The sequence below is a fragment of the Eschscholzia californica genome, unplaced genomic scaffold (genome assembly GCF_041429995.1).
Source record: "Eschscholzia californica isolate CP2 unplaced genomic scaffold, dmEscCali1.0.p SCAF_1, whole genome shotgun sequence".
Classification (NCBI taxonomy): domain Eukaryota; kingdom Viridiplantae; phylum Streptophyta; class Magnoliopsida; order Ranunculales; family Papaveraceae; genus Eschscholzia; species Eschscholzia californica.
Window position 1 is genome coordinate 83,611,303 of NW_028238198.1, and position 19,245 is coordinate 83,630,547.

At 35.6% G+C, this 19,245-nt stretch overlaps 2 non-coding genes across 2 annotated transcripts; both read right to left on the minus strand.

The window, feature by feature from the left end:
- Positions 1–2,006: 2,006 nt before the first annotated feature.
- Positions 2,007–2,204, minus strand: LOC147570145 (U2 spliceosomal RNA). The gene has a single exon (XR_015231569.1). It is a non-coding gene; the product is annotated as a U2 spliceosomal RNA (small nuclear RNA).
- A 10,476-nt stretch (positions 2,205–12,680) lies between these two features.
- On the minus strand, positions 12,681–12,878 carry LOC147570146 (U2 spliceosomal RNA). The gene has a single exon (XR_015231575.1). It is a non-coding gene; the product is annotated as a U2 spliceosomal RNA (small nuclear RNA).
- Between the last annotated feature and the right edge of the window lie 6,367 nt (positions 12,879–19,245).

Consider the following 19,245-nt stretch of genomic DNA (forward strand, 5'->3'; position numbering starts at 1 on the left):
TTCTGGTTATTGTTATATGCATCCTGGAACATATATTTATGAGTGCATGTGTGAATACCTTTGTTACTAGTTATGATATAAGATGAAATAGTAGTAGTAGTAGTATATTGATTAATGAAAGTTAATACCTCTTTACTCTCAATTTTATTTATTTATTTCTAATAGAAATCAAATGACCCAAGAATGGCATGGAATTCTAAACCACCCATCCAACAGAATCTTTTATCTTAGCAATTTACCATTGTTATTGGGTTGCAAAACAAAGGCAACAACAACCTACTATGGAAGAACTTAACCCCTTTGGAAAAATTAATTTAATGCAATCAAACTGATAAAAACAAAGACGGCAATCGACTATCGCCAAAAGGCCGAAAAGCATGTTAGAATAATAGGTTAGACCAAAGGAGTATGAACCACTAAAACAGAATGGAAAGTTTTATAAACCATGCAAAAAGGAGTATTTCAACCAACACTCCTAATGCTGTCTTGAATGCCTCCTATTGATTGGCTTGGTAGTCGAATTCTAAAACTAGTTTCGGTACAACTGAGTGAATCTAGAATGAATTAAGAATCCCGTTTTCCAGAAAAAATCTCACAAAAAATTAAATTCTACCAACTTTAATTCAACTAAACTAAATAATATAGCAAAAATGTGCAATCTTAGGGTCAATTTGACAAATGAGTGCTATAATTTTAACATCATATCGGCAAGGGCGGTAAGAATGCGTCCCCGCTAGAGCTTATGCGAGTTCCCTCTTAAGTGCAATGAAGATCACTAATGTAGGTTATAGTCCTTCATGGTCAACCACTGACCACGTCCAGGATAAGTATGTTTCAGTTTCATCGTCAACTCTCTTACACCACCTTCAAAAAATTACTCTCTTTTTTCTTTCAATCCTTCTCAAAACCCAGTCATTATCTCCCTTTTGTTATCTCTAGGCTTTGTTTCCATAGCATCTCGGTGTTACTTTTTCATTAAAATCTAAAACAAAATACGTTTTGCTAGTGGTTTCTCTGTTTTAGCTAATAAAGTTACATGTTTTGTTGTTTCGGTGAGTTACAACATGTATTGAACCAATCCCGAGCATATTCATATGGAAAATATTAAAACTTTGAAGCAAGATAGGTTTCGCTTCAAATCAGAGCACATTTGTAAATAAATTACATGTCTTTCTATGAGAAATATAGAATATTTGTAGTAAAATGTATTATGAAATTTCTAACAATGACACCCAAAATAAAAACAACACCCAAGATCCTGACCAGGCTGAGCCAAAGGAATAGATCAGCTTAGGGGCGAATTCCTAGAAAGAAGTCGAAGAATAATGTATTAGTTATCAAGGAGGTAATTTGCTAGTACTTATATATATATAGAGAGAGATATTGTTATATGAAATTGTGTAGCAAAATGAAGACTAACTAGATAAAAAAATTGGAAATATTGAAGTGAATCCCCTATAGCGAACATCGTAATATTATGCGCCTACAAAATATGTTTTGTAAAGTGAACTCTGCTCAATCACGATACAAAATGGAGCTTGATTTAAGCACCTTAGATGGTCCAATGTTGGGTTCTCCACCTAACAGGTCATGAGTTCCAGTCTCCCAACTCACAACCTTATTGCAAATTCATACCTTTTATACTTCATAATTGAAATCTAACCCTGTCGCAACCATGTAGCTCCGCCCATTGTGGTGGTGTGGTTTGTGTTGGCGCTGAAGATGATAACGACCAAAATGGATGCAGCTTCATTATATAATGAATGAAAGATGATTACCAATATGAAACCAAAAGAGTACGAAACATCAAATAAATGGATGATAATAACCAAAAAAAATAATGAAAGATGTAGAAGATAATAAACACTAACCAAAAGAGTTGTAGGCCGAAGATTATGAAGCAAGCATTTTAAATTCATCTGGTTTATTATTTGAGCATTCCTTTGGTCAATATGACTTGGATAACAAGCACCAACAATCCAAAACGTTGACAATTGAGTATTGGTAGGGAGTGTGCCAGGCCAATGCAATAGTGCAACACAAAGGCGACACATGAGAGCCCCAATAGCAAGCTACTGTGGTGGACTCTCCCCCATGAAAAAAATTAATTTAATATCGTGTGATCCAATGGACCACATATCAGATATTAAACTGATAAGAACAGATACTACACTTGATCTTAGCCAAAAGGCCGAGAAAGGTATGCTTTCTTCATTCTATTTGATACTGTTTTGTAATAGTTTCCAACTACCATGCTCATTCAAACTCAACTGTGTGGGACTATTTCAACAACCGGTAGGCGGCTCAAGTTTATTACGTCTTGAATGCCTTCATTGATCGACTTGATTAATTTTCTAACATGACTTCCTCCTACTATGGATTGTTGCTCTTGAGTGGAACAATGTGGATAGACAACCTACGTTAAATCCACGAAGAACTACAACGTTGGGAGCCATTAGAATTGCCTAAAACAACTTCATTGAGTACAAGGAAATTATTCGATTTCAAAGACGAAACAACTTAACTTTTCTCGTACATGAAAATGAAGTGATTCTGAGACATAGTTTTCTCTACATATGCAACTTAACTATGACAAAGGATGATGACTATACCCCGTCTGAATTATAATTGAGAAAGAGAGCTGTGTCCTTTTGAAACTATACACTACTTTGAAAAAGTTTAAGATGAAGTTAGCAGGGGCCGCGCGAACGCGTACCCCCTCTATCACAAATTATGACGTAGACTCCACCACTTGGGTAGATCTTAGGCGAGTGCCCCTCCTAAGTGCAATTGTAACGCCCCAAGCCTTAGCAGTTGCCGATATTGTCCCCGCTTTAACCACCCAGGCCCAAGCCCACACGGGTACGGGGTTTTGTTCTTGGCGAAGGCACCACAAGCCTATCCAAAAGGCCTCGATACTTACTAAGCTTGAGCTTACACATATAGCCCAGTCTCTGGACACTCTTGTGAGCAATGTGGGACTATTACAATCCCCCACCCTCAGCGAAGAGCCGTCCTCGGCTCTGATACCATTTTGTAACGCCCCAAGCCTTAGCAGTTGCCGATATTGTCCCCGCTTTAACCACCCAGGCCCAAGCCCACACGGGTACGGGGTTTTGTTCTTGGCGAAGGCACCACAAGCCTATCCAAAAGGCCTCGATACTTACTAAGCTTGAGCTTACACATATAGCCCAGCTATTTCATTTTATTGTAATAGTCCCACATTGCTCACAAGAGTGTCCAGAGACTGGGCTATATGTGTAAGCTCAAGCTTAGTAAGTATCGAGGCCTTTTGGATAGGCTTGTGGTGCCTTCGCCAAGAACAAAACCCCGTACCCGTGTGGGCTTGGCCTGGGTGGTTAAAGCGGGGACAATATCGGCAACTGCTAAGGCTTGGGGCGTTACAAAATGGTATCAGAGCCGAGGACGGCTCTTCGCTGAGGGTGGGGGATTGTAATAGTCCCACATTGCTCACAAGAGTGTCCAGAGACTGGGCTATATGTGTAAGCTCAAGCTTAGTAAGTATCGAGGCCTTTTGGATAGGCTTGTGGTGCCTTCGCCAAGAACAAAACCCCGTACCCGTGTGGGCTTGGGCCTGGGTGGTTAAAGCGGGGACAATATCGGCAACTGCTAAGGCTTGGGGCGTTACAAAATGGTATCAGAGCCGAGGACGGCTCTTCGCTGAGGGTGGGGGATTGTAATAGTCCCACATTGCTCACAAGAGTGTCCAGAGACTGGGCTATATGTGTAAGCTCAAGCTTAGTAAGTATCGAGGCCTTTTGGATAGGCTTGTGGTGCCTTCGCCAAGAACAAAACCCCGTACCCGTGTGGGCTTGGGCCTGGGTGGTTAAAGCGGGGACAATATCGGCAACTGCTAAGGTTTGGGGCGTTACAGCAATGGAGGTCACTAACCTAGGCCATGGTCCTTCTTGATCAACCATTGACCCCGTCCAGGTAAGTATGTTTTAACTTCATCGTCAACCTTCTCTTGTAACACTCTTGTTTATAGTTTTTCTTCTCTCCTCGACGATGTGGGACTATACTTGAGTACCCGTAAGTCTTTCTTACATTTGTACAATGGTTCGGTACGCACTTTTAGACCCTGTCCACAAGCCGATTCGAAGAGTTCGGTTACGACAAAATTCGATTCGAACCAATCTGTCAAACTATACTTTAACGGTTTGGTTCGGTTGGATAACCGAAACACAGGGCTAAACTTCGTCGATAACAAAAATTGGACTTTAAAACCCGACTGAATTGTTAAATCTCTACCATGAGCAAAAATTAGGGCTTTTTTTCTATGAGATTCTTTTAATATGCAAGTGTTCTTGTTAACCTAGGGTTTCGGCTGAGAACAACCGGAAGAAGAAAAGAATGATTCTAGGGTTTTCTCAATTGGTATTTTGTTAGTCAAAGTCAAGGTTATCATAGACCAAGTCAAAGCCCAGCTAGTCTATTCTCTGAAGACACCAACATATACTCTAGAGGCACACCTGCAAGAAATAAAGAAGTTAGTTAGATTTTTAACTAATCTTCAAGTTTGTTAAATGTTTGTTATATTTCTGTTAACACAATAACTAACTCTAATCTCTACTATAAAAGCTAGAGTTTGTAATCATTTCAATTAATTGAATAAAATTAGAGTTTTGAGAAACTTACATGGTATCAGATTTCAGGTTAGATCATTCTAGGGTTTCTCATCTATACTCAACAGCAATCTTTCATCATCTCCATTTTCTCGCAAAATCACAACAAAATTGCAAGAAGTGTTAAAATCAAGTAAAATTATCATCTTCAAGATCAAAATCAAGTAAAATCAAGATCAAAATCGAGGAAAATCAAGATCAAAATCAAGTTCTAATCAAAATCAAGTAAAATCAAAAGTAAAATCAACATATATCATCAACAACTTACTGTTTTTTCGGCCTCTTTTCTAAGCAAGGTTTTTCTCTCATCATGTCTTCTGCCAATTCAGGTAATCTTCCTCCTATACCCTCTGTTACTAATTTCATAACTGAAAAGCTAGATGAAACCAATTATTTGATGTGGAAAGACCAAGTTGAAACAATGTTAAGTACATATGAACTTCTAGGGTTTGTAAATGGTTCTATTGAAGTACCAGCTCAAATCAAAATAATTAATGGCATAGAACAGGTGAATCCTGAGTTTCTGATTTGGAGAAGTAGAGAGAGTTTTGTGAAATCTTACCTTAAGAGTACTCTCTCCAAATCCATTTATTATGATATCTATGGACTTCAAACTGCACAAGAAATCTGGGACTATCTAGAACTTACAAACAATGAAGGTTTAGAATCCAAAAAGGATCAGTTAAGGAGGAAATTACAAAGTCTTAAAAAGGGAAATGCTTCCATTTCTGAATACTTAAGAGAATTAAAGCAGATTTCAGATGCTTTAATCTCTGTTCATGACAGAATTAGTGATCCTGAGCTAGTCAGAATATCAATACAAGGTCTGCCATCTGACTATGATCAATTTACCATTGCATTAAGGGCAAATAATGAGCTACTTTCTTTAGCCCAACTTAAATCTAGGCTCATTCAGCATGAGCAATGGTTACTTGCAAAAGAATCTGATCATGAAGTATACTATGTTAGAAGATCAGTTCCTAAACAGATTATGAGGAACAAACCATCCCCAACCTATTATAAGAATCAAGCATATGCTAAAATAGTGGGTTCATCTTCAAATACTCAAAATTCTCAGTCACAACATAAAAAGGCTGATGATTTTGATTTTTCCACAGTTCCATGTGGAATTTGTAAGAGATGGGGACATGTAGCAACTGTCTGTTATTTCAGATATAAGCCAAATAAGCCTCAAACAGGGTATCATACTGAAGAACTTAATCAAAAAATTGAAAAGGAAAGTGATGAACAATTGTACTCATACCCTTATGAAGAAGAAGCTCTTCTAGAATGTAATACTGCTGTTATCTATGATTGTACTCAAGATAAACCAAATGAGGATGAAGATATATTTGAAGAATGCTATACTGCTATTGAACAAATTCATGATGATACATTTGAGGATTGTAATTCATATTTTCCTCATGAAGAGTGCTATACTCTAACTGTATCTATTCAGTCAACTATTAAAGATCAAGCTTGGCTAGCTGATACAGGAGCTAGTAGCCACATGACCCACTCAGCTGAAAATCTATCTTCTTCCCAAGTTTACAAAGGAAATGAGGCAGTAATGGTTGGTAGTGGAAAATTTCTACAAATTTCCAGTACAGGTACTTCTAAACTTTCTACCTCAAATTGTGTTTTTGATCTTCACAAAGTATTGTGTGTACCTAGCCTAGAAAGGAACTTGTTGTCTATATCAAAGTTTACAAAGGACAACTCAGTTTCAGTGGAATTTATGCCCTAGGGATATAATATTAAGGACATTTGGTCACATAAAATTCTGGCAGAGGGTCCTGTTAGGAATAATTTGTATCCTATTGAAGTTCAAGGGGATTTTCTTCAATCTAGGTCTATAGAAGCTCATACAGCTCAAACAGCAACCTCTTATGAAACATGGCATGCTAGGCTTGGTCATTCTCATTGTGGTATTATAAAACAGTTAAATCAAGAGAATAAAATACTACTGTCAGATACTAGTGATAAGTACTTCTGTAATTCTTGTGCTTTAGGAAAGAGCAAATGCTTACCTTTGAATCATCCACCACTACAACAAATACCCCATTACACTTGGTACATTGTGACATATGGGGACCAGCACCCATCTCTACTCCAAATGGAGCAAAATATTACATTCTGTTTTTGGATAATTACAGTAAATATAGTTGGGTATATGCTATGAAAGCAAGGTCAGACAGTGTGAAATGCTTTACCCATTTCAAGGCAACCAATGAGAATCTTCTCAAAGAAAAAATAGTCTACTTTCAATCTGATGGTGCACCTGAATTACAAAAAGGTGCTTTCAGGGCCTTTTTGGATACTAATGGCATTATTTTCAGGAGTTCTTGTCTATATACCCCTCAGTAAAATGGAAAAGCTGAGAGGAAACATAGACATATTACTGAGTTAGGTAATACTCTATCCTTTCACTGTTCTTTACCCAAACATTTATGGTTTGATGCATTTAGTACAGCAGTTTACATCATAAATAGAATTCCAACAAAGACACTTCATGGAGTTTCACCTTTTGAGGTCCCTTTTCACATGATTCCTGACTATTCAGTCTTAAAAAATTTTGGGTGTGCATGCTATCCACACTTAGGAGAGTTAAGGAAGGATAAACTCAGTCCTAAAAGCATCAAACGTGTCTTTTTGGGGTACAGCAATGAACACAAAGGTTATAGGTGCTATGAACCTATTACAAAGAGACTATATATATCCAGACATGTTTCCTTTGATGAGAGCAATTTTTCTTATGCTAACATCTCTGAGAAACAGTCTGGGTGTGATCAGGTTACTAAACCACATATATCATTACCTTTACCCTCTATTATCTTCAATTCATCTGATCACCCTGAACTAGGTTCATCTAGTATTAGTCCTAGCACACCAGCTAGTTCAGGGCCTAGTTGTTTACCCTCTCATGAATCAGGGACACCTAACTCTACTGTTAGTCCACCAGCTGATTCAGAATTGCCAACCAACTACTCAGATTATAACTAGAGGCAGGAATGGTATAATCAAAAGTAAGCAATTGCCAAGTGATTTTGTGGCTCATTTCTCATCACCTCACACTCTTAATGTGGCTTACTTATCTATTCTTCAACTACCATCTGAACCCTCAACTTATAAGGAGGCAGCTAAGAGTGAAGAATGGTGTAAGGCTATGAATGAAGAATATCTAGCTTTACAACAGAATGAGACATGGTCTCTTGTTCCATATACTTCTCAAATGAATATTCTAGGCTGCAAATGGGTCTTTAAATTGAAGCAAAAGAGTGATGGTACTATTGAGAGATACAAGGCTAGACTTGTAGCCAAAGGTTTTCACCAACAGGAAGGGGTGGACTATGAAGAAACATTTAGTCCTGTAGTCAAGGCCAATACTATCAGACTCATTTTGACAGTGGCAGTAACTAATTCTTGGCATATCAAACAGCTTGATGTATCCAATGCCTTTCTTCATGGCACATTGGATGAAGCTGTTTTTATGATTCAACCACCTGGGTTCATTCAACCAGGTAAAGAGAACTATGTTTGCCATCTTCACAAAGCTCTATATGGCTTGAAACAAGCACCCAGAGCTTGGTACAACAAATTTGCCAATTTTCTATACAAGTATGGTTTTCAAAAGAGTAAGACTGATCTCTCTATGTTTGTTTATCACTGCAACTCTGATATGCTAGTACTCTTACTATATGTGGATGATATCATCCTTACTGGTAGTTCTATTATTCAGATCAACAAATTAATCTCTGATCTCAGCTCAGCATTCAAAATGAAGGATTTAGGTCAGCTGTCCTATTTTCTTGGTATAGAGGTAAAAACTGATCCTATACAGAAACATATGGTCCTTACTCAACAGAAATACACTCTACAATTGCTACAAAAGGCAAATTTACTTGATTCAAAGCCATCAAAATTACCAGTTTCTAGTGGGCAGAGGGTATCACTTACTGATGGCACTGCATTATCCAGCCCTACTGAATACAGGAGCTTGGTGGGAGCTCTTCAGTATCTCACTCTTACTCGTCCTGATATATCCTTTGCAGTGAATTATGCCTCCCAGTTTATGCACAAACCAACAACAACACACATGATTATTGTCAAGAAGATTTTACGATACCTAAAGGGTTCAATGGGGTCGGGTATTAGTATTTCTACTGGAAATTTATCAACTCTCACAGCTTATTCAGAGTCTGATTGGGCTGGATGCCCAGATTTCAGAAAATCAACTGGAGGTTATTGTGTGTTTTTTGGGGGAAATCTTATTTCGTGGAGTTCAAAAAAACAAGCTACTGTTGCTCGGTCTTCAACTGAAGCCGAGTATAAAGCCCTATCATCGGTAGCAACAGAAGTGGTTTGGATCTCTTACCTCATGAGTGAACTTCGTCTTCCATTAATCAAGCCTTTTGTGCTGTATTGTGACAATATTAGCGCCAAATACCTTGCTTCTAACCCAATATTTCATGCAAGAACGAAGCACATCGAGGTTGATTTCCATTATGTTCGAGACTTGGTAACTGATGGCTCGGTTGTTGTTCATCATGTCTCTACATCAGATCAACTAGCCGATATCTTTACAAAGGGACTTTCTTTTGATCTATTTCACAAACTAAGAAGCAAACTAATGGTTCATCATCCTTCTTCCCCATCGGTTTGAGGGAGGATGTTAACTTAGGGTTTCGGCTGAGAACAACCAGAAGAAGAAAAGAATGATTCTAGGGTTTTCTCAATTGGTATTTTGTTAGTCAAAGTCAAGGTTATCATAGACCAAGTCAAAGCCCAGCTAGTCTATTCTCTGAAGACACCAACATATACTCTAGAGGCACACCTGCAAGAAATAAAGAAGTTAGTTAGATTTTTAACTAATCTTCAAGTTTGTTAAATGTTTGTTATATTTCTGTTAACACAATAACTAACTCTAATCTCTACTATAAAAGCTAGAGTTTGTAATCATTTCAATTGATTGAATAAAATTAGAGTTTTGAGAAACTTACAGTTCTGATGTTTTGATGAAATTAACTTAAAAATCTTCCACCATCTGTCGTTCCCGTCACATATTTCTATATATAAAATATATAAAAAAAAACATCAATACATGGTTTTGTTCGATTATCCATCAAACATATCCATTCACCGAATCAAATGTGCACCCTACTATTTCGTGAAGAAGTCTTGCTGGGCTCCAATCCTTGCGCAGATTGTAGTATTGGTTGAGAGATGATATTGTTCAGTGTTGTGTTTATTTGTGGTTATGATTGTTGATTGGGTTACCCTTCACTTTCTAAAATGTCTCAAACTTGTATAAGGTAATCGATAGTTTTTAGTTTAATTCATTGAAGGATTCTCAGTACCTTCTTATAGATGTCGTTTACTGGAACTCAATTGGGTTGAGTAGTAATATGGGCGCGGTTTTGGGGAACAAAAAAAAAACTTTTTGTAATTAATTCTACAGGGAATCCATGTTTTTTTGTAAAATTTCGAGCGAATATTTTTGTCTAGGGAATACAAAAATTTTTTTACAAAATTAACTTTTGGGTTATTTCCCATATGGCCCCCAACTTTGTGACCAATTTCCTGCCTAGCCCCCTAGATTAGCATAAATACCCATATGGCCCCCCTTTTCCGTTATCTTTAACTTTCCGTTACTCTCTCTCCTCCATCTCATTTCCTCTCTCTGCCAAGTCACCTATCACGCCACATCATCATCTTCTCCGGCAAGGGTCGCTGGCCGGAAAAATTTCCGGTCGACGACCTTCAAACATTAAATTTTTTATTTTCTCTCTCCTCTCTCTCTCTCTCCAGTTTTTTTTTTTTTGTCTCTCTCTCCTTTTTTTTGCCAAGTCACCTATCACGCCATATCTGGTTCTTGAAGGTCTCATCGGACCTCCAAGAAGGTCTGTTTCAGACCTCCAAGAAGGTCTGATCGGACTTTCTTGAAGGTCTGTTTTGGACCTTCTTGAAGGTCCGATCAGACCTTCAAGAAGGTCCAGATCTGGTTCTTGAAGAACCAGATCTAGAGAGAGAAAGAAATGAAAGAGAGAGAAAAAAATAAAAAAAAAATTTTGAGAGAGAGAGGAGAGAGAAAATAATTTTTTTTTAAAGTTTGAAGGTCGCCGGCCGGAAATTTTTCCGACCGGCGACCCCTACCGGAGAAGATGATGATGTGGCGTGGTCAAATGATGTGGCAGAGAGAGGAAATGAGATGGAGGAGAGAGAGTAACGAAAAGTTAAAGATAACGGAAAAATGGGGTCATATGGGTATTTTTGCTAATCTAGGGGGCTAGGCAGAAAACTGGTCACAAAGTCGGGGGCCATATGGGAAATAACCCTTAACTTTTAAGTAATTTTTTTTTTCTTTTAAGTTTTTTCCACCTCTTTCTTCTTCTTTGTTCTTCCATCTCCATCACTTCTCTTACTTATCTTCCCCAAATCTCCAACCCTACACCCTTATTTCTCTAAAATAAGAAATAAAATTAGAGAGATAAAGAAGGAAAAAATATTTAAAACTTAGAAATCATGAAACAAAATCTATCGAAGGTCTTAATACATCTTTCATGCATGGGACGTCCGGAGCAAGTTTCTTCATCTATTAATCCTCTCCCAAAGATGTAAAACATTCTATCCCTTTCGAAATCTAATTTAGAGTCTTAAAACATATTTTTCATCACTTTTAAACATATTAGGTTTGTTCTTCATGTGTTTTAGGGTTTAGTGGTTAAAAAAAACAAAGTTTGGAGAAGAAGATGAAGAAAAGAAGAACCACTTAAAGGGTTTAGGATTTAGATCTTTAAAAAGAATTTGTTTAAGTTTATAAAAGTTTCTTCTAAATTCTTTTATTGGATCTTCTAAAAATTTAATTTTCTAATTCCTAACATTGAAAACCCTATAACAACAAACAGAAATAAAAAAAAATCAATTTCAGTTGACCAACTTTATAGAAAAATTTTATTTCTCAAAATTTTTTGTGGCCTAGTAATGTGTATGCTAGTTGGATTTTTTTTCATATGGACTCCAAAGTCATCAGATTCAATGGGATGTTGATACACCATAAATAAATGCAAGAATTAATAAGCATGATAACATCCTATAATTTGGAAAGCAAGTGTCTACTCTATCTTTTACTTATTATTAGTTTAAAGACTCGCCTTTATAACATCTAAAATAAAATGCATGAATGGTCTTCTTTCCGTAACAATCTTTTCAGACTAATTTCATTTCAGTTTAAATGTTCTTCAATTAGTATGTAAATAATAATTGAATTTGTGTAAAATTATTATATAAATGGTATGTTTACAGGTTAATTTGTAGTACTGGCCTGGGAACCTAATTTAAAGCCCATTGGCTGGGATGAAATTAGAGGCATATTACAAGTGCACGAAATCCTCTCCATTTCTACGTATTTCCACTATATTTCCAGTTCAACCCTTTCAATTCAACTGTCTTTATTTCTTTATTAATCCTTAACAATGTGTGTAAAGTATGAAATCTTGAAGTTAACTAGGACTTGGTAATGGGTTGGACTGCCTGGTGTCACGACCATGTTCTTGGAGAAGTTTATGCGCGACGTGTGCTAGGATTGCATTTGAGTACATAGGTCGAAGGGGGCAGAAGCTTCTGTATGTTATGCGATGGAAAGTGTCTTTTGAATTCAAGTCTGGAAGAGGAAGGTGAACGTCATTTATACGAACAAATATCTCTGGTTGAAAGATTGTTGTTTCCTTCTGGGAATAGTTAAATAGAAACTTCCCTATCGTAGATGGAGTACTTGTCCACCTTACCAAGTGTGCACGTAAATGAAAGATACCTTGTAGCGCAACAGTCGGCCTGGCATATGTCATAGTGGTATGTTGTATAGGTTCCTTTAAAAGAGAGTGGCGTGTGGTGTTAACCTTTCTTCTCTGGCGTCCAGACAGTAGAACCATTTTCATTATTTATACGATCCAACAAATCGAAAGTTAAGTGCAATTATTAATATGATGTGGTAAACAAGATACAATAGTCCAATACATTGATAATTGAGCATTGGTAGGGGGGTGTGCCAGGCTAACGCAATAGTGCAACGCAAAAGCGACACATGAGAGCCCCAGCAGCAAGCTACTGTTGTGGACTCTCCCCCATGAAAAAAATTAATTTAATATCGTGTAATCCAATGGACCACATATCAGATATTAAACTGATAAGAACAGATACTACACTTGATCTTAGCCAAAAGGCCGAGAAAGGTATGCTTTCTTCATTCTATCTAATATGATTTTATTACAGTTTCCAACTTCCATGCTCATTCAAACTCGACTGTGTGGGATTATATCAACTGACGCTCTAGTTATGCCTTACTATTATGAATGTTTGCATACATTGATTTGATTCATTGTGAAACAATACTCTCTTGTATATGGATTATTCTATTGGAACTGTAAATGAACTCGTTAAACCAGTTGAACCTAAATCAATTCAGTTCATCCATGTAGAGTATCTATCACATTGGGAGAGCTATTACAACTACGTAGATGAAAATGACGAGACCCCACGAAACTGCACATTATGACAACCCCAAAAGGGATGTCAACTGCAAATAGATAATAGAGCCAGAAAGAACAGAATAAAGTTCATTCAGCTTCACCTTCACTTAGAAATTGGCAGGGTCCACACGAACGCGTACCCCCTCTAACACAAACTATGATCTGTAGTCTCCCTTTTCCGGTGTGGGACTTAAAAATATGGTATTCGTAAACAGACCGAAATCGTCTGGTCTTCACCCTGCTCGACTTAAAGATGCCCCCAAATCAATTCACATTATTTGGATTTACAAGAAATAGACACTGATATTTCATCACAAATCAGTAGATACATAGTTAACAACTAGACATCACAAATCAAACAGATACATAGTAGTAAATGGTTCGCAATTAAGGAACTAAATCAGTAGATAAGAAGCTATAACAAATAGTATCCATAGTTGTTCCTTTGATGACTATATATTTCCTCATTAAACCTTCTTTAAGAAAACCAGCTTTCTCCAATACCCTTTGAGAAGCTATATTATCTGAATTACATAAAGCTTGAAGCCTCTCCATCTTTGGGAATTCGATAAAAACTGAAGAAAGAGCCATTTTCACAGCTAAAGTTGTTATCCCTTTTCCCCAATATGAACTTGCTAAAGTATAACCCAATTCACCTCTACATATAAATTCATCAGATCCTGGATATATGATGATCAATCCAATCGAACGTTTGTTTAAACATATAGATTTACACCATGGATGAGGAATTGCAACTTCATTTAGATATCTAAGACCATCTTCTTTGGATTTGGGAGCTTTCATCTTTGAATCTTGGATCATTTTTTCATCGCTTGCCCATTCCATGTAATCGTCTATATCAGACAGTTTAAATGGACGAATTGTGATTCTTGATAAATCCATTTTTCTTTATTCAACCAGACAAAGAACCACTAGATGTCTACAAACTTTATAGGAGGATTAAGAAAATAAAAGATACTTGTGTGGTTATAATTAATGTTTAATGTCAATCAATGGTTGGTGCATTTATGTAATTATCTATTATACAAAACAGATCCTTGTGACTGGGACACAATTAATACAAAAGAATGCGACTAGGATATGTGATTGGGACAAAATTAATATGATTGGAACTATGATATGTGATTATGTGATTAGGACATGAATTAAAGTACTTTTAATTTCTTAATAATTATTAACCCTCCATCTTTATCTCTCCCTCTTCCATTATTTTTCATTTTAATATCTACTTACTCCTCTCACATTATATCAATTTTTTATCCTAATTTGTCTATTTCTCCCTTAGTTTAATTTCACTGTAATTATTTCTCATTTTAATATCTACTTACTCCTCCCACATTATATCAAATTTTATTCCAATTTGTCTATTTCTCCCTTTGTTTTTTTCATCTTGAAACACCGGCCATTTTAATTAGCTTCTTTGGATTTTAGAATATATAAAACTTCATATGAAATTTCTCATATATAAAACTTCATTTGAAATTTCTCACTACATCTTTCTATCTTTGCACAGTCTGTTTGGGAAAATTTCGAAGTGAAAAAATTAAATATGTTCTGATGGAAAGTTGTTATATCAATAACTCCAAATCCCTTTTATGGCGAATGCTATATTGAAGAGTCAAAAGATCTAGATGAATTTTTAATCGATGAATTACAAATTTCATTGTTGGTGCATGAACAAATAATGAAAATAGGGTCAAGGCTTCCAACTCATGTGAAAAATTCTACAGGAGAATACTAAGAGGTTGTCGTACAATTAATACTAATTAACTCGTAAGAACCTTGAAATAATAATTGATTTCCATGTATAACATGATATGAACTAAAAATCCTAAAAAATTACATATGTTTGATCGAGTTAACTCTTATGCTGCGAGACTAATGTCTCTATTTTCCGACTTTCATAAATCACACCATATAATACGCCACCTCGAGTAAAATCCAACCGTATAGGTCCTTCATTTCTCTCAAATGTCTCACTTCTCACAAATCAAATTCCGACGTTGTCACAACTCTTTGGTTTTTTATCTTTTCCTCTTCTCCTCCGTCATGAATCTCAAATCTGTAAATCCCAGTTTGAAACCCAACTCTATTTCTCCTCAAAATCAAACATAATTTTCAAGTAGTCAAAGTTACACTAACAAAACTGTCGTCATCACCAGTTTATAATGACAAAAAATGACCAACAGGTGAACTATTTTTATTTCTCACAAATCAAGTTCCCACGTTGTCATCATTTTTTGGTTTTTCCTCCTTTTTTTCTCTCATGAATCCCAAATCTGTAAATCCGAGAGTTCGGGACCCAACTCCATTTCTCCTCAAAATTAAACACAATTTACAAGTATTCAAAGTCACACTAACATAACTTTCTTCATCGCCAATTTAGAATGACAAAAAATTACGAACAAGTGAACAATTTCTATTTCTCCTTTCTCTCGTGAAATAAATTGGTCTTTGATTCATTGCATGCATGACAATTCTTTCTTCGATTTTCTTGGCACCAAATCCTTCAGCTTCTTGTTTTGTTACAGTTGAAGTATGCAGATAAGAAAAATAGAGATCCTATCAGTGAAGTACATATCAAGATTTTCAATTCGAATTGAGTTATCATTTTTTAACTTAAAGATTAAATATGTTTGTTAATATCCTCCGCCACTAGGCTTACCACTTTAACTCGTAGAGAAGGATTCAATTACTAAGATGTACAACGGGAAGACGATAGAGTGTGTGGCCAGTTACTTGAAATTTTGTAGAGGTAAACTTAGCCGCCACATAAAGAAGATATGATATTTTTTTTTTTGCTTTTTTGCACTTTAAATTCCTTATACTAAACATTGTTTTCCTACCGTTACAGGATTATCCAGGTTGGTAGTGGTATCTTAGACCCATCTTACCGTGTGAGTGAGACTCTTTGTTTAGCGAAATTGTTATGTACAACAAAAGCAATTAAAATTTCTTATACTAAGCTTTTTCTTCTTGTTGTTTTAGACCATTTTGTTTTGTAATATAGTCTAGGAAAAAAGAACACCAAGTACGGAAACATTCAAAATTACCTTGGCAAAATGAGCAACAAGTACGGAAACATTGAAAATTATCTTGACAAGACCTATGAACTTGTTAAAGTTGAAAATGTGGCAAGCATTAGATTCCTTGAAACTTTAAAAATTAGGAGCTTGCCAAGTAAAAGGTAGAAACTAAAACTGGGTAAGCCATCTGTTATAGGAGAATCACTAGAGATATCATTTGTTCTTTAATCAAGAGTGTGCATCTCTTGCGAAGAAATTAAAAGACACCCCTACAAGGTTCTCCCGCATTGTAATTTCTCAATTCATCGCCTTTCGCAACCTTTTTCTTTCTTTCCCTGCAAGCTTCTTCATTACTTTTCGTTTATCTGAAACTCTCACTTATTATCATCCCCTCCGAAGAAATTAATCAGTTTAGTTATGGAGTTGCCACAAATTAAGTTCAGTACGTGTTCTTCTTCAATTTTTAGCCATTTGTTTGAACTTATGGTTGGAATTTCCTTGATTAAATGTTACATGCAAATTAGTTTGTTCATTCTTTAGACCGTTGACTGTAATTTTGGTTTACATAGAGCTTATTCATGATAAACCAACTTACCAGGTAAATATATTTTCTCATAAGTCGTTCTTGCATAATTCCATTTGTAGTTTATATCTTTCTCATGTTCTATCCTTGTTTTTATTTGTAACCCTCTCATTCGATCTTTCTCTCACTCTAATTAACTTAAAACATCATTTTCATTTACATCCATATAGTTAAAAACTCAGTTTTTCCTAATAATTATACATTCCCTTTTGCTGTTTTAGATGTATTAAACAAGTGCAATATATTCAAACCCATGTTCATAAATTGATTATTTTTAATGATAGTATTTATATTCAACATTCTATCTTCAATCTTTACTCATTTTGTGGTGAATGGGTAAATGTCACGAACTGTGTGTTGAAATACCACAAAGAGATTTTGAATCATGAACAACGTTAAATGAAGCTACTATAAATGTTGTTGGTGTTTTGTTTTATGTTGAACATATGACACTTTCAGGAGTTCGACCTAATTAAGTAACAATTAGATTTAGGTTTTTATTTGATCGTCATGGTTGTTCATATTAGTTTGCGTATATATGTCAAACAAGATAATTTAACACAACAAATAGTTTTGTTTACTTTGATCGTCATGGTTGTGCATCTTAGTTTGCATATATTAGATCAAAATTTGTGATTTTCATCTATAGGGTGGATAAATAGGACTAACAACATCGGTCTAAGAACTTCATTTAATTAGCATCTTGCGTTAACTCGATCTTTTATGCTGAAAAACTTATTTTATCTTTCCCTTTTAGTAAAAAAAAAAAATACTCCACAGGTAACAAATGGATAAATGTTATTCGATTTCAGGTATTTTGATCTTTAAATTTTTAATCAGAATCCTAACATACTTATATCATTATATGTCAAACAAGATAATCTGATGAAAATGAACATTTCTATTTACTTCGATGTAAATTGTTTTTCATATTTTTGAATAAGTTTGATACAGTTTCGTGATTTTCTTGTATATGGTGGATTGATAGGACACGGTCGATGTTGATTCAGATACACGTGGTAAATCAAGTACGTTCGTTAAGCAATGGTATGGAAAAATTTCATCATTTATGTTGTAATGAGCATCGCGGTAGCGAAAAATATATTTTCTTAACAGATTTAAGAACGTCAAATGGTTTTGTAGGCTCAAATTAAACCTTAAATACCTTAAGATAATTACGTCTTATACTTCTAGAATAGTACACATATATTTAGACGATCTGAAAAGTAAAAAATTACAATGAGAAAATATTAAAAGCAGAGAAAAAGAGCAAAGTTAAATATTCAAATATCGCTTCTATATTTAGCTTAAAAGGCATTTCCCCGCCCGTAGGGCGGGGATTATGCCTAGTATCATTATATTCCGGGTTCTTGTTCTATGGCACTATTGGATGTATTATTTCTACATGACGTAACAATGTTTTATAAATGTTAAATATAATTTCATCCTCTATAGGTTATTTGTGACATATAACGTAATGATTCGTTTAGAAAAAAAATTAGTAATTGTTTTTTCTTTAGGGTTGGACGATGTCCCCTGTCAATACGAAAAAGATGGCTTTTAGTGATGTGTACATGTGAGGTTGTGTATTTTTCTTATTATATAATTGTTCTTATTTGTTTGGGATATTTTAGTGGAAAGCCACCTTAGTGTTTTTCTCTCCAAAGATGTACATGATATTATAGAGACATGTGAAATGCTTATTGATCATTCAAGAACAAAAAAAAATATTTATGAATGTATTGTCGTTACTTGTCGTTATATAAGTCCATACATGCCGGTGAATTTCTTTTAGTCTCATAGCTTTATATCTTAGAAACGGGTAGGGGTTGGGGCGTACCCTTTCTAACACAAACTATGAGACTTAGGTGAGTTTATGATCTTATCCGCGGCCCATCCTCAGTGCAATGGATATAAAGTATCGTTAGTTTCTCCTTCGGAGATGTTGGACTATAAAGTCTGACATTCTGAAATTAGGTTATCCCGAGTAATGTACTCAGACTGCCCGAGCTCATCACAACAACAAAACATGTTTTAGCACACAAAATCTATTAAATTAAAGCTCACAACAAGTGATCAAATCACAAAATCAGTAGATAAGAAACTATAACAAACAACATCTAAAGTATTTCCTTTAAGAACCAAATATCTCCTCATTAGTCCTTCTTTCACAAACCCAACCTTCTCTAATACCCCTCTGAGAAGCTTTGTTATCTTTCCCAACCAAAGCTTGAATCCATTCAATCAATGGAAACTCTGAAAACACTAAAGACAATGCCATTTTCACAGCCACTGTCATTATCCCTTGTCCCCAATATTGAGTAGCTAACCCATAACCCATATTTCCATTACATATATACTGGCCACATCCCGGATATAAAGATATTATTCCAATCGATCTATCATCCAAACATATTGATCTTCGCCATGGTTGAGGCATGATT